The 12,694-nt window shown below is 38.6% G+C and overlaps 1 pseudogene; it reads right to left on the bottom strand.

Moving 5' to 3' along the window:
* Positions 1–135: 135 nt before the first annotated feature.
* LOC143608184 (calcineurin B-like protein 9) lies at positions 136–2,722 on the bottom strand (annotated as a pseudogene).
* Between the last annotated feature and the right edge of the window lie 9,972 nt (positions 2,723–12,694).

Here is a 12,694-nt window from a genome sequence, read left to right on the forward strand (position 1 = left end):
ATTCCAAAACTAGAACCAAGGAGCTTCTAAACTTGCCTGTTTGAATTTTCATCTAATCACGTTTGTTTCCCATCTCATTGAGTGAGTATTCACACATAGCCGAGTTCTTCATTATGAAGAAATAAGTGAAAAGTTTCAACTTGGATCCTCAACCGATTTGTGGAAAACAAAACTTGGAAATGCCGTGGTGATGTCCCTGAAGAATCATCAAATTTTAACCACAAAATCAGATCAATGTGTTAACTATGACTAAAACACAATATTATTAAAATCCAAAAAAAAAATTTGAATGACGTTTAACATGCTCTACAAATTTGACCCTATTAAATCAACTCATGTATAAGTAAACGAGTTTAAATTGTCACCTCTAAGTATTAAATATAAGAGTTAATCAGATAAATGGTCCCTGTGGGTTGACAAGAATAACATGTTTGGGGCTAACATGTTTGCGTGTTTGGTATATGTGGTTTGACAAGAATAACATGTTTGGGGTCTAACACTAACTTTTCAAAAAGTTCTGTTAATCTTTTTTTTAAAAATGACAGTTTTGCCCTTTAACAATTTTTGTGACCTTCTAACAGAATGTACATACGCGAGGTAAGGAAGCGTCATGCTCTTCAAAAGGTTAGGACAACGGAGGGCAAACTCTTTCCATTCCTCTTTACAGATTTTACCATCTCCATCGGCATCTGCATCAATAAATGTCTGCAATGACCGCCACCATCGTCATTATCATCATTATGACATCATCTTGGCTACTAATGTAAAATACAGAACAATTTAATAAGTTACAGAAGCTCTTACTTTGTCTATAATAACCTCAACAAGATCGTCTGATAAGTTCATCTCGGATCTTTTAATAGTGCTATCAGCATCTGCTTCACCTAATTCAGTACATGATATTATTACAATAGTAATATAAAGTTGAAATAGAACAACTTAGAAGGTTATTAGGTTAATATATAGTATACTCACTTCGTCTCGCTCAATATACCCGGTCTGTCTCAGATCATAGAGCCTGAAAGCAACTGCAGGAAAACAAAAGCAAACTTAATCTTTTAAGAAATATTATCGTATTAAAGTTTCGATTACTCTAACGGCTTACGGTCTATTTATCTTCTACAGGTGCGTTAGGGGTGAAAGATACTGAGAGAGTGAACAAATTCTTCAAATTCAATTACACCAATTTTCTTTTCATCAAAAAGGTCAAAAACCTACAAGTCAAAATGGCATTTTGTTAATTGTAAAATGTCAGATTATCTAGATTATAACAGACAGAATTAGCATTTACCCGATCCAAAAATAAGTTCTCGGCCTGAGGGGTATTGAATAGTGCTAATCTGAGCTCTTCCTGCACAAAAGTAAACATCAAATTGTTAGCGTTTTATTTCTAGACAATGGTGCAATAAGCAAGCATAACCATAAGATCAAATACTAACGTTAAAAGATCATTTAACATATTTACTCTTAGATTTAAATGATAATTGGAAAGTATACCTTGTGAATCAATCCATCGTCAATAATGGAGGAACTCAAGCTCTTAAACAGCTCGAAAAGCGCCTCTACCTCATTCACACTACCTGCAAAAAGGTTACGGATAAAAGGGGGTTCGTGCAACCTTCTTCAACCATGCACATAACTAACTTTGACTTAATAGCATGGCCACATTTATGCCAAAGCTGGCCAAAGCTGAAACTAATGTTGGGTAGTGGTTGAACCAACGACCCGTTTCAATGGTTGACCGGCTTTGAGTAAAAAAAAAAGGTCAAATTGTCCTTAAAATTTGAAGAGCCCATATCAATTTTGAAGTTAATGCTACTATGCTAGTTCAGTTGGCATTTAAGTCAAACCAAGTCAAATTCAATTCTCGATGTATGGTATCTATGGGTGTTCAATATTCGAATTGGACTCGGAAAACTCAAAATTCGAATTCGAATTTGGTTTTCGAATTTCGCAATTGATATTTTCGACATGATTCGACTCAAAATTTGATTTCGAATTAGCTATATAATTTTTATTATTTATTAGTATTAATATTATTTTATTATAGTTATATATATAACCCTTTTAATTTATATTATATTATTTTTAACGACAAAAATTATATATTTCTTTTATCAATTGGAACTGAATCAACTCGAATTCGAAACTAATACAAATCGAACCCACTTCGAATTTAGCTTCAAAATTTCAAAATTCTAATAACTCAATCTGATTTGCTCGAGCAACTCGTAATTCCATTCATAAATCTACCTTTGAAATCCAGTTTAGACCTAAAATTTGACTTCAAATAAATAACAAGAGCATTACCAGCCTACCAGGTAACTCAAGAAGATTAGAGTTAAAAGCTATACTATTAGATCACTACATTAAATCAAGCAACAATAGTAACTAAATTAAGCAACAATAAGAGCAAAGAAACTCACACTTAGATCCAGCAGCAAGGCTAGAAAGCTGATCATGATCAAATCGAAGCTTCATAGCAGCCGAACGATTTATCGGCTGGAAATCGAAGCATCCAGATATGGCAAAGACTATAAATTCAGCTATGGCCATAAATGGAACAAATGCAGCACAAAGCTTGTCTCCAGTGGTTAAGGAACACCATCTCTGCTCCAAACAGACAAACATTCATCCAAATTAAGTTTAAAAAAATATGGTTAATATATATATATATAGATAGATATATAATATGTACCGATGAATCATTTGATGAGCTCATCGTGACTTAAAGCATGGAGGGAGAGTGTATAAATATATAAAAATATAAAAAGAGAGAATTTGTAAAGAGATAAGACAGGTGATATGAATGGAGCTGGCTGCCTGGCTGTTCGATCAGGTGAACCTCTTTACACCTCAGCTACCGCTTTGGGTTCATTTATATATAAAATTATAATTATAAATCAAACATACAATTCATTAATACATGTATAGGTTTTATACTTTTATTTATAAATAACTGAATTTTGTTTATACTAATTTTTGGAAAGCTAGAATAATTAAGGCCTTGTTCACGCACTCTTTAACCTTTTTACGCACTCTTAACTTAATACGAATCGTATAAAGTCTATACTATCATATAAGATTCAGAAGGCAACAGACCAGAAGTGCAGACTCATTATTATATCTATACGATCGTATAGGTGTCATACGATCGTATGAGTTTTTATTCTTTTTTTTTTTAAGTTTCTAATGTTTTTTTTAATTGAGATAGTTTTCAAAAAAAAAAAACAAAAACACTTGACTTTTAAATTTTAAGTTCGTTTTTAAGTTTTTATTTACATAACCAACCACATGATTATAGGTTATACTTGTCTACTAATTGAAAAGTACAATCGGTATTATTCGTACCAGAACGCGGAACTATTGTCATGCTCTTGTGTCAGTTCAAATAATTGACGGAATACTATATCATGTCAAATAATACGCAGAATATTATGTCATATCCTAAATATTGTATCATGTCATTGTGCAAACAGAGGATGAATGTGTACAAGTGAAAATCATGTGCTTCTTGTTGGATCGTATGATACTTATATGACCAGATTTTCGTACGATCGTATAGGACTCGTACTATCGTATGAGTCACCGATCAACGTCAAAATTGCAATATTCCTAGTACAGTGTCAGAGAGTTTTGTACGGAAAAAGTTGTCGAGTAGTATAACCTCTATACGGTCATACAGAGGGTGTGAGAAATTTTTGTGCAAGGTGTACCTATAGCATGGCCTATAGATGGATACAATTTAACCTTTTGATGTAAAATCGAGATTACCAACTATTCAAAACTTATCACGTTTTCAATTTTACAATAAATTTTGCTCCTTAATACTAATTATTTTCTATGATTAACTTGTTGAATTAGGAGTTCCTTAAACATCACTATTTTAGTACTATGATTAAGATGTTGAATGGGAGGTTTCTCTTCAAATAATTTTACTCTTTATGAAATGATGTTGTTGTAACTACAATAATTTTTTTTTATTTAATAGGCACCGGAACAAAAATATTGATACTTTTTACAAAACAAGAAAATATAAGTCAATAAATACAATAAATTTTATATATCTTGAAACGGTTCAAAGTGCGTTAAAAGAGTCTAGGTACATTTTAGGTATTTTTGTTCTTATTTTGGTTTGATCATGTTGTTTCAACTACTCACAAGTGAATAGTTCTTTATTGTTTGATCAATACACATATAAGTAATGTTGAAAACGTTATGGCATACCATATTTTGTGTACTCTCAATACAACTCTTTTGAAATATGTTGAATGCGTTGGAAAAACCTTAAAAATCCAGACAAGCAACTGTTTTCAAAGGTTTATGCGTGCCTAGGGGTGCAAAAGAGTCAAGCCGAGCCCGAGCTCGACTAGGCTCGAGCTCGGCTCGTTTAGCTTACACATATTCGAGCTCTATTTTCAAAGCTCGAGCTCGGCTCGTGAGCAGATTTTCAAGCTCGAGCTTGGCTCGTTTACTATATATCAACTATTTTTTATATAATTATAATTATTTTATATAATTTTTTTCTATTATAACTTTATGTATAAAATAATATATATTATTTAGTTATTTCTATTTATTTTTTCATAGCATTATATATATTAATTAATAATTATTAAATATATAATTTAAAAAATTATAAATATGACAGGCTCGTTTAGGCTCGCGAGCCGGCTCGAGCTCGATAAGTGAAGCTCGGGCTCGGGCTCGTTTATTAAACAAACTTATTTTTAGGCTCGAGCTCAGACTCGGGCTCCATTAAGCTTGGCTCGATCGAGCTTTTTAACGAGCCGATCTCGAGTAGCTCGGCTCATTTGCACCCTATGTGTGCCATGACCATGCAAAAGGTTGCTGCCTCTTGAACTTGATTTTCTAGACCGATTGTTATAACGAGGTTAAACAAGTATGAAGACTTTAATCTTGAATTTATAAGATAAAGATCAAACGGGTTATAGATAATTCTTGGTGAATTATTTATTAAGTTTTTTATATTTAATTGGGAATAAGATTTTATTATTTTTATTAATTTATTTGGTCATCTAGGTTGAGTCTAATTAGAAGGCTTGATGAGCTAGTTAAAGTTTTAGTATAAATAAATGGTTCAAGTTTATTGTATTTTGTAGATAAGTGCTTTATTTTATAATAATAAAAGTGTCAACATGTTTGTTCAATCTCGAGTTTGTATGTTTGATCAAAGATCTGATATCCAACAAAGTAGTTGTACTCAATGTTTTAAAAACCGGTTTTTTACTCGTACCGGATTAGGCTAAAAAATGGTATAACCGGTTGAACCGGGTTATACCGGGAGGTTTAACCGTTTGAATAGTTTACCTTATAATTTCCTATAAATATAACTTTAACTCCAAAAATAACCCAAAACTAAATGATTTCATAACAAAAAATAATCTAAAAGTTAATCCATATTAAAAAAAAAATAAAACAAAAGCACTCAATTTTAAAAAAAGAGTCCCAAAGTTTACACGTTTGAATATTAATTGTTGGGTTAAAAGTAATTTTGATAAAATATGGGTCGAATATCATTAATTTCTTGAACATAAAACCGGTTTGCCGGTAAAAACCGGTATTGTAGAAAAAACCACCGGTACGATGTTCTAGCAAACCGGTCAAAAATACCGGACTCAAAATACAGGCCGGCTGTGCGAATTTTGGTTTAAACCGGTTCAACCGGCCGGTTTGAACCGGTTTTTAAAACACTGGTTGTAATCAACATTACATTTAACCATATAAAAAAACTTTTTGAACTGATAACATGCCAATCATGTTCGGATCTTTTCAAGGTGGTATTTTTTAAATAGCTGAAATTTGATCCCAATATACTTTGATTTTTTAAAGACTGGATAGGTAAATTTTGTTTTAGTTTAGTTTTATTTTTATCTTTATATTCTTATCTACTTTCATTTATTTTATTTTTGTCTCGTGTTTACTCATGTCTAAACAAAGCTTTTAAGAGATCGTTTTTCACATAAGTCGGGATACTTTTCAAAGTGCGTTGATGTGACATCTGCCCCGATCCGACCCGACCCAGGTACCCGTTTCTCTGACCCGATCTCTCTTTTATTATTTAATATTTATACTTATATTTTACTTTTAATAATAATATATATTTTCCTTCCCGCCTCTCTCTCTCTTTCTTTCCGCCGTCCCGTCCCTCTTCCTTCTCTCTTTCCGCCTTCTTTTCCCTCTTGTCGCCGTCCCGCCCTTACGCCTTGTTTCCCTCCTCTTTGCTTGTCCTTTGGTTCTTCCCGCCTAAGGATGTCTGCAGCTCCACGCGCCAGACTCCTTACATGGAAGCCTGCGTGAAGACATCTTGTTCCTGCGATGCGTGAAGAGAACTCTTCTCGCAGCGCGCTAAGAATGCATGTTCTTCCCGCAATGCGCTAAGAATGTATGTTCTTCCCGCGATGCGCTTAGAATTCTTGTTCTTCACGCAGCACGCTAAGGATTTGTGATTCTTCCCGCAGTGCGCTAAGGATTGTTGTGCCAGCCTTCGCGCTCGCGTACTCAGCCTTCCCGCGCTTAACCCTTGTATCTTCTGTTTAAATCTAGCCGTTTGCTTTTGTGTTGTCTTATCTTTTGAGCTGTTGACCTAATCTGCTTTATGTCTGAATAGTTACTTTCGGCGCAGCATGCGTACCAACCCCCATTGGTTGGTAGAAAAAGTGACTGACATTATCTTTTGAGATCTGCTTTTGCCATGCTTGACCAGTACCTTTATCTGAACCGCCCATGCTTGTTACTGTTCCCTGTCAGCTTTATCTTGCCCCCTGCAGCTGCCATATCTTTTGATATCTTTTGCTTTTGGAATCTTTTGCTTTTTGAGATCTTTTCCCTTTTTTTTTGGATTTATGTCTCCTAGGGTTTCTCTATAAATAATAGTATTATTTTTCCTAACACATCACACACAAAACACTTAATCTCTCCTGTTCTCTTGCTCCTTGCTCTCTCTGCCGTCTTCCTCTCTGCCTCCGTCTTCCTCCTTGTTCTTCCTGCTTTTCCGGTAATATATATTATAATTTACTTATTAATTATGCTAACTTATAATCAAGACTTAAAACAAATCATTAAACAATAATCTTATTTATAGGTTAACTTGTGCTTGTTTAAAGTTGGTTCTTGCTTTATCTACCACCGCATCGTTTATCATGTGAGTTATCTCGTATCTAATCCCTTTTTATTTTTAATGCTTTGGGATGTTCATGTGTTCATACAAAACTTGAGTCTTAAACTTGTTTATGAACTTTAGTCGCGCAGTATCCCATGTGTTGAGGACGTTTACTTGGCTGTTTATTTGTATGTGTGTATCATTAACCGCTTTGTTCGGCCTATTCCGCAGTTCCGTTGGTACCATTAGTTGAACACGGGAGACCTATCGTTTACGGTTTTCTTTGTTTACACTTGTACAGATGTTTTCTCGTTTTTATGCTCAATTGGGAGCATGGATTGAACTATGATCTATGAACTATCTTAGGCTTGATCACAATCTGATTACACCCTTGTTAAACTCTAGACATACACGTGTTGCGCGCAGATTTACTGTGATTATCTATGATTATCTATTAAACTTGATTTCTCACCAACACGCAAGTGTTTGACGTTTATTTTAACACATGTTCAGGTTTGCAGTAGCTGTTTTGGAGCTTGTGGACACGTAGGACGTTTTTACTTTTGGACCTAGAATTAAAATGTATCAAGACAAGTTAATGTTGTTTGAATGTTATAATTTATAATATATTGATTTATGTTTGATTTATGTTCTTTATTTTCCCCGCTGCGCGTGCGCGATAAAATGTGTATTAATAAATATTGACACCAATAGTGTCGCGAGTAATGAAGCAATATGTGGCGCCCCGATGTATAATCCGCCTTTGGTCGGGGTGTTACAGATTGGTATCAGAGCTCGTTGACTTAGGATAGGTGGTTAGACGTAACGGCCTAGAATACCTAAGAGTCCCTTCTCGCGCATGAGAGAAATCTCATGTTTGCGCGCTTATTGTTAATTACTCGTTATTTATGAATATGCTCGCACTTGCGCAGTATATGATTTTATGTTTTATTTCGCAATGTTTCGATTTTAGTTGAATTTCGATTTTATTGATTTTTCTTACATATTCGTTTGTTGGGTTTGAAAATCCGAAAAGTCATGGTGATACATGAATAGTTGATTTTCAATTTCCATTTACGATTATGTTCGGAGGTTGGAGACTTGAAAAATCATGGTGATACATGAATCGTCAATCTCCAATACTCGTTTGCTAGTCATTTTAAATTGGGAATTCGGAAAGTCATGGTGATACATGAATTGCCGATTCTTGATTCGAATTTGTTACCTTTATTAAAGTCTGCATTTAGGATCATTTATTTTACTTTAACTTTTGATAGTATCTAACTCTGCGAAACCAAGCTTTATAAGATTAAAACTTTGCGCTAAAACCAAGATATTAACTAAAATTAAAATTTTTATAGAATGCCTCCGCTATCTCGCCGATTTCAGAGAAGAGAAGCCTCGCGCATGCGTAGACAGCAACGTTCCCAGGAAATGGCCGCCGCAATAGCCCAAGCTTTGAGCCAAAACAATGCTAATACCTCCAGTTATAACATTAAGTCCTTTAATGCGGGTAACCCTCCGAAGTTCACAGGTCTTGAAGGAGCCACTGTGATGCTCCAATGGCTTGAGAAGATTGAAAACGCTTTCCTCCATACCCAATGCCCCTCAGAAAGACGAACCCTATATGCTTCCAGTGTCTTGGAATCCAGAGCGCTTACATGGTGGAATGGAGTAGCTCATGCGCGTGGCGCAGAGGCTGCTTCTAGCATGACATGGGAGGAATTCAAGGAAATTCTTACGCGAGAATTCTGCCCTCCCAACGAAGTTAAGCGCCTGGAGGAAGAATTCTGGAACTTGAAGCAATACAGCGGTGAAGCGCGCGAGTACGCGACGCGCTTCCACGAGCTAAGCTTACTGGTCCCTCACCTTGTTACCCCCTTCCCGCCGAGCCATCGAGAAATTCCTTGGGGGTCTCCCCATGGAAATTCAAGATTCTGTATGGGCCAGAAACCCAGTAACCCTCTCTGACGCCATCGAATTGGCCGCTGTGCTCAGCGACAACCATGTCAGAGCAGGAACCCTGTTCCTGCGGGGAACTGAGAAGACCAAACCCACCAAGACTGTCCCTGAACCAACAGAAACCAAACCAGAACCCTCGAACCATAACCAGAAACGTAGGCGCAGACAAGCCTATGCGCTTACCAACCCGCCCATTGTCCAGCAACCCGCTTACCAACCTCCAGTTTACGCGCCTAACCCACTGTCAACCTACCCAGCACCTCCCGTAGTCCACAACTATGCCTTAACCAATCCAGCACTTCCTGCCCCGCCAACTAAGAAGCCTTACACAGGAAACCAACCCTTTTGCCCAACCTGTAGACTTCATCACCCCCCTCAAGTCCCGTGTCGACAATGTAACCGATGTGGCCGCGTAGGTCACTCCGTTGAGTACTGTAGAACCCCTCCCTCCAATCCGATTGCGCCAACACCACCAGCCTACCCGCAGAACCCACAGCCAACTTACCAAAACCCACGACCCAGATCGTGCTTTAACTGCGGTGATCCAAGTCATTTCCGGAACGCGTGCCCAAGGTTACAAGTTCAGATTACTCAAGCGAATCCGGTGAACCAAATTTCGAACCAAGTGACGCGTGGCCGAGCTTTTAACATAACCGCGCACCAAGCGCAAGCGAATAACGACGTAGTTAATGGTACATTTTTGCTTAACGGATTTTATGCATCCATGCTTTTTGATACTGGCGCCGATAGAAGTTTTATCTCTCGCGCCTTCGAGCAGAAGCTTGCGCGAGCCGCGCGATGACTTAAAAGAAGATTTTTCAGTTGAATTGGCTAATGGTGAAACTATTTTAATAAACGCTGTGATTAAAGATTGCACGCTTAACCTTAACGAAAACGATTTTCTGATCGACCTCATCCCTATGCCTCTTGGAAGCTTTGATGTTATCATTGGTATGGACTGGCTCTCGAAGAATCGCGCCGAAGTTATTTGCGCCAAGAAATTGATTCGCATACCTCGAGAAAATGGTGATCTTCATATCTACGGCGAAAAACCCTCCAGTGGTCTTAAACTTATGTCTTGCGCCGAAGCCCAAAGACTCATGCGGAAGAAGTGTATTGCATTTCTAGCCCATGTGGTTAAACCCGATGAAGGAAAGAAGCTTCGCGATATCCCTGTTGTGCGTGATTTTCCTGAAGTTTTTCCTGATGATCTTCCTGGTATCCCTCCCGCTCGTGAAGTCGAGTTTCGTGTTGATCTTGTCCCTGGTGCTTCCCCCGTTGCTAAATCTCCTTACCGTCTTGCACCCGCTGAGATGCAAGAATTGGCCAGCCAACTCCAAGAGTTGACTGCTAAAGGATTCATTCGCCCTAGCTCTTCGCCCTGGGGTGCTCCGGTGTTGTTCGTTAAAAAGAAAGATGGATCGTTTCGCATGTGTATTGATTACCGCGAGTTGAACAAACTCACCATTAAAAACCGGTATCCCTTACCGCGTATTGACGACCTCTTTGATCAACTCCAAGGTGCCTCCTGTTTCTCGAAGATCGATCTCCGTTCTGGTTATCATCAGTTGCGTATCCGCGATGAAGATGTTCCGAAGACTGCTTTTCGTACTCGTTATGGCCATTTTGAATTCTTGGTCATGTCCTTCGGTCTAACCAACGCACCCGCCGTTTTCATGGATCTTATGAATCGGGTGTGTAGGCCTTTCTTGGATAAATTCGTGATCGTGTTTATCGATGATGTTCTGGTGTATTCTAAGACCAAGGCCGAGCATGAGCAACATCTCCGATTGGTATTGCAAAAGCTTAGAGCCGAGCAACTCTATGCTAAGCTTTCCAAGTGTGAATTTTGGTCTGATGAAGTACAGTTTCTTGGTCATGTTGTAAACAAGATGGGTATTCATGTCGACCCATCCAAGATTGAAGCAATCAAGAACTGGATTACGCCATCCTCTCCTTCTGAGATCCGTTCCTTTCTGGGCTTAGCTGGTTATTACCGGCGTTTCATTTCGAACTTCTCAAAGATCGCTTTGCCTTTAACAGCTCTGACGCACAAAGGTAAACCGTATATTTGGGGCTCGAAGCAAGAAGAAGCCTTTCTAACGCTCAAGCGTTTGTTGTGTGAAGCTCCTGTTCTTGCGCTACCTGAGGGTAATGATGATTTTGTCGTGTATTGCGATGCATCCAACCAAGGTCTCGGTTGTGTTCTTATGCAACGAGGCAAGGTTATCGCTTACGCATCAAGGCAACTTAAGGTTCATGAAAAGAATTATACAACTCACGACCTCGAGCTTGGTGCAGTTGTTTTTGCCTTGAAGATCTGGAGACACTACCTTTATGGTACTAAGTGTATCCTCTACACTGACCATAAAAGCCTTCAGCATATCTTTGATCAAAAGGAACTTAACATGAGGCAACGCCGATGGAACGAACTCATCAGCGATTACGATTGTGAGATCCGGTATCATCCTGGTAAGGCTAATGTGGTAGCCGACGCGCTCAGCCGAAAACCCTGCCAACTTAACTGTATCTTGCCGCGCACCCAGCTTCACTTCGCGCCGATTCAAAGCAACCTTGACTCGCGTATTCGTGACGCGCAGCGCGCATCCATCAGTATTGGTAACCTTCGCGCCGAGTTAGCGTGTGGCGCGGAAGCACTCTTTGTCCCTAATCTGAGTGGAATTCTCTGCTATCTCAATCGCATCTGGATCCCTTGTGATGAGAATCTTCGCGCTGATGTCCTGAGTGAAGCGCACAAATCTCGATATTCTATTCACCCTGGCGCTGATAAGATGTACAAGGATTTGCGCATAACTTATTGGTGGCCCGGTATGAAAAAGGATATTGCTGTGTTCGTAGCTAGATGTCTGACTTGTTCTAAAGTAAAAGCTGAACACCAACGCCCATCTGGTTTGCTCGAACAACCAGAAATTCCTACGTGGAAATGGGAAGGTATAGCGATGGACTTTATTACCAAGTTACCTCTGACAGCAAGCAAACATGATAGCATTTGGGTAGTAGTGGATCGATTGACTAAGTCTGCTCACTTCCTGCCCATTCGTGAAAACTACCGTGTTGAGCAACTCGCGCAGCTTTATGTCAAGGAAATTGTCTGCCGCCATGGTACTCCTTTGAGCATCATATCTGATCGCGATGGCCGTTTTATATCTCGCTTTTGGAAATCTCTCCAATCTGCGCTAGGAACTCGCTTGGACATGAGTACGGCATATCATCCTCAGACTGACGGTCAGTCTGAGCGAACTATTCAAACTCTTGAGGATATGCTCCGATCTTGTGTTCTTGATTTTGGAGGTAATTGGGATTCACACCTGCCTTTGATCGAGTTTTCTTATAACAACAGCTATCATTCCAGTATCGGTATGGCCCCATTTGAAGCACTTTACGGTCGTAAATGCCGCTCCCCGATTTGTTGGAGCGAAGTGGGTGAAACTCAAATCACAGGACCCGAACTTGTTCAAGAGACAACCGATTAAATCGCCAAGATCCGTGATCATTTGCTGACTGCCAGAAGCCGACAGAAGAGTTACGCAGATCGTAGGCGAAAGCCTCTCGAATTTCAAGTTGGTGATCTTGTTCTCCTCAAAGTGT

Source organism: Bidens hawaiensis, unplaced genomic scaffold, assembly GCF_021521415.1.
Source record: "Bidens hawaiensis isolate Kalapana, Puna unplaced genomic scaffold, B.hawaiensis_p1.1 tig00103856_1, whole genome shotgun sequence".
Taxonomy (NCBI): domain Eukaryota; kingdom Viridiplantae; phylum Streptophyta; class Magnoliopsida; order Asterales; family Asteraceae; genus Bidens; species Bidens hawaiensis.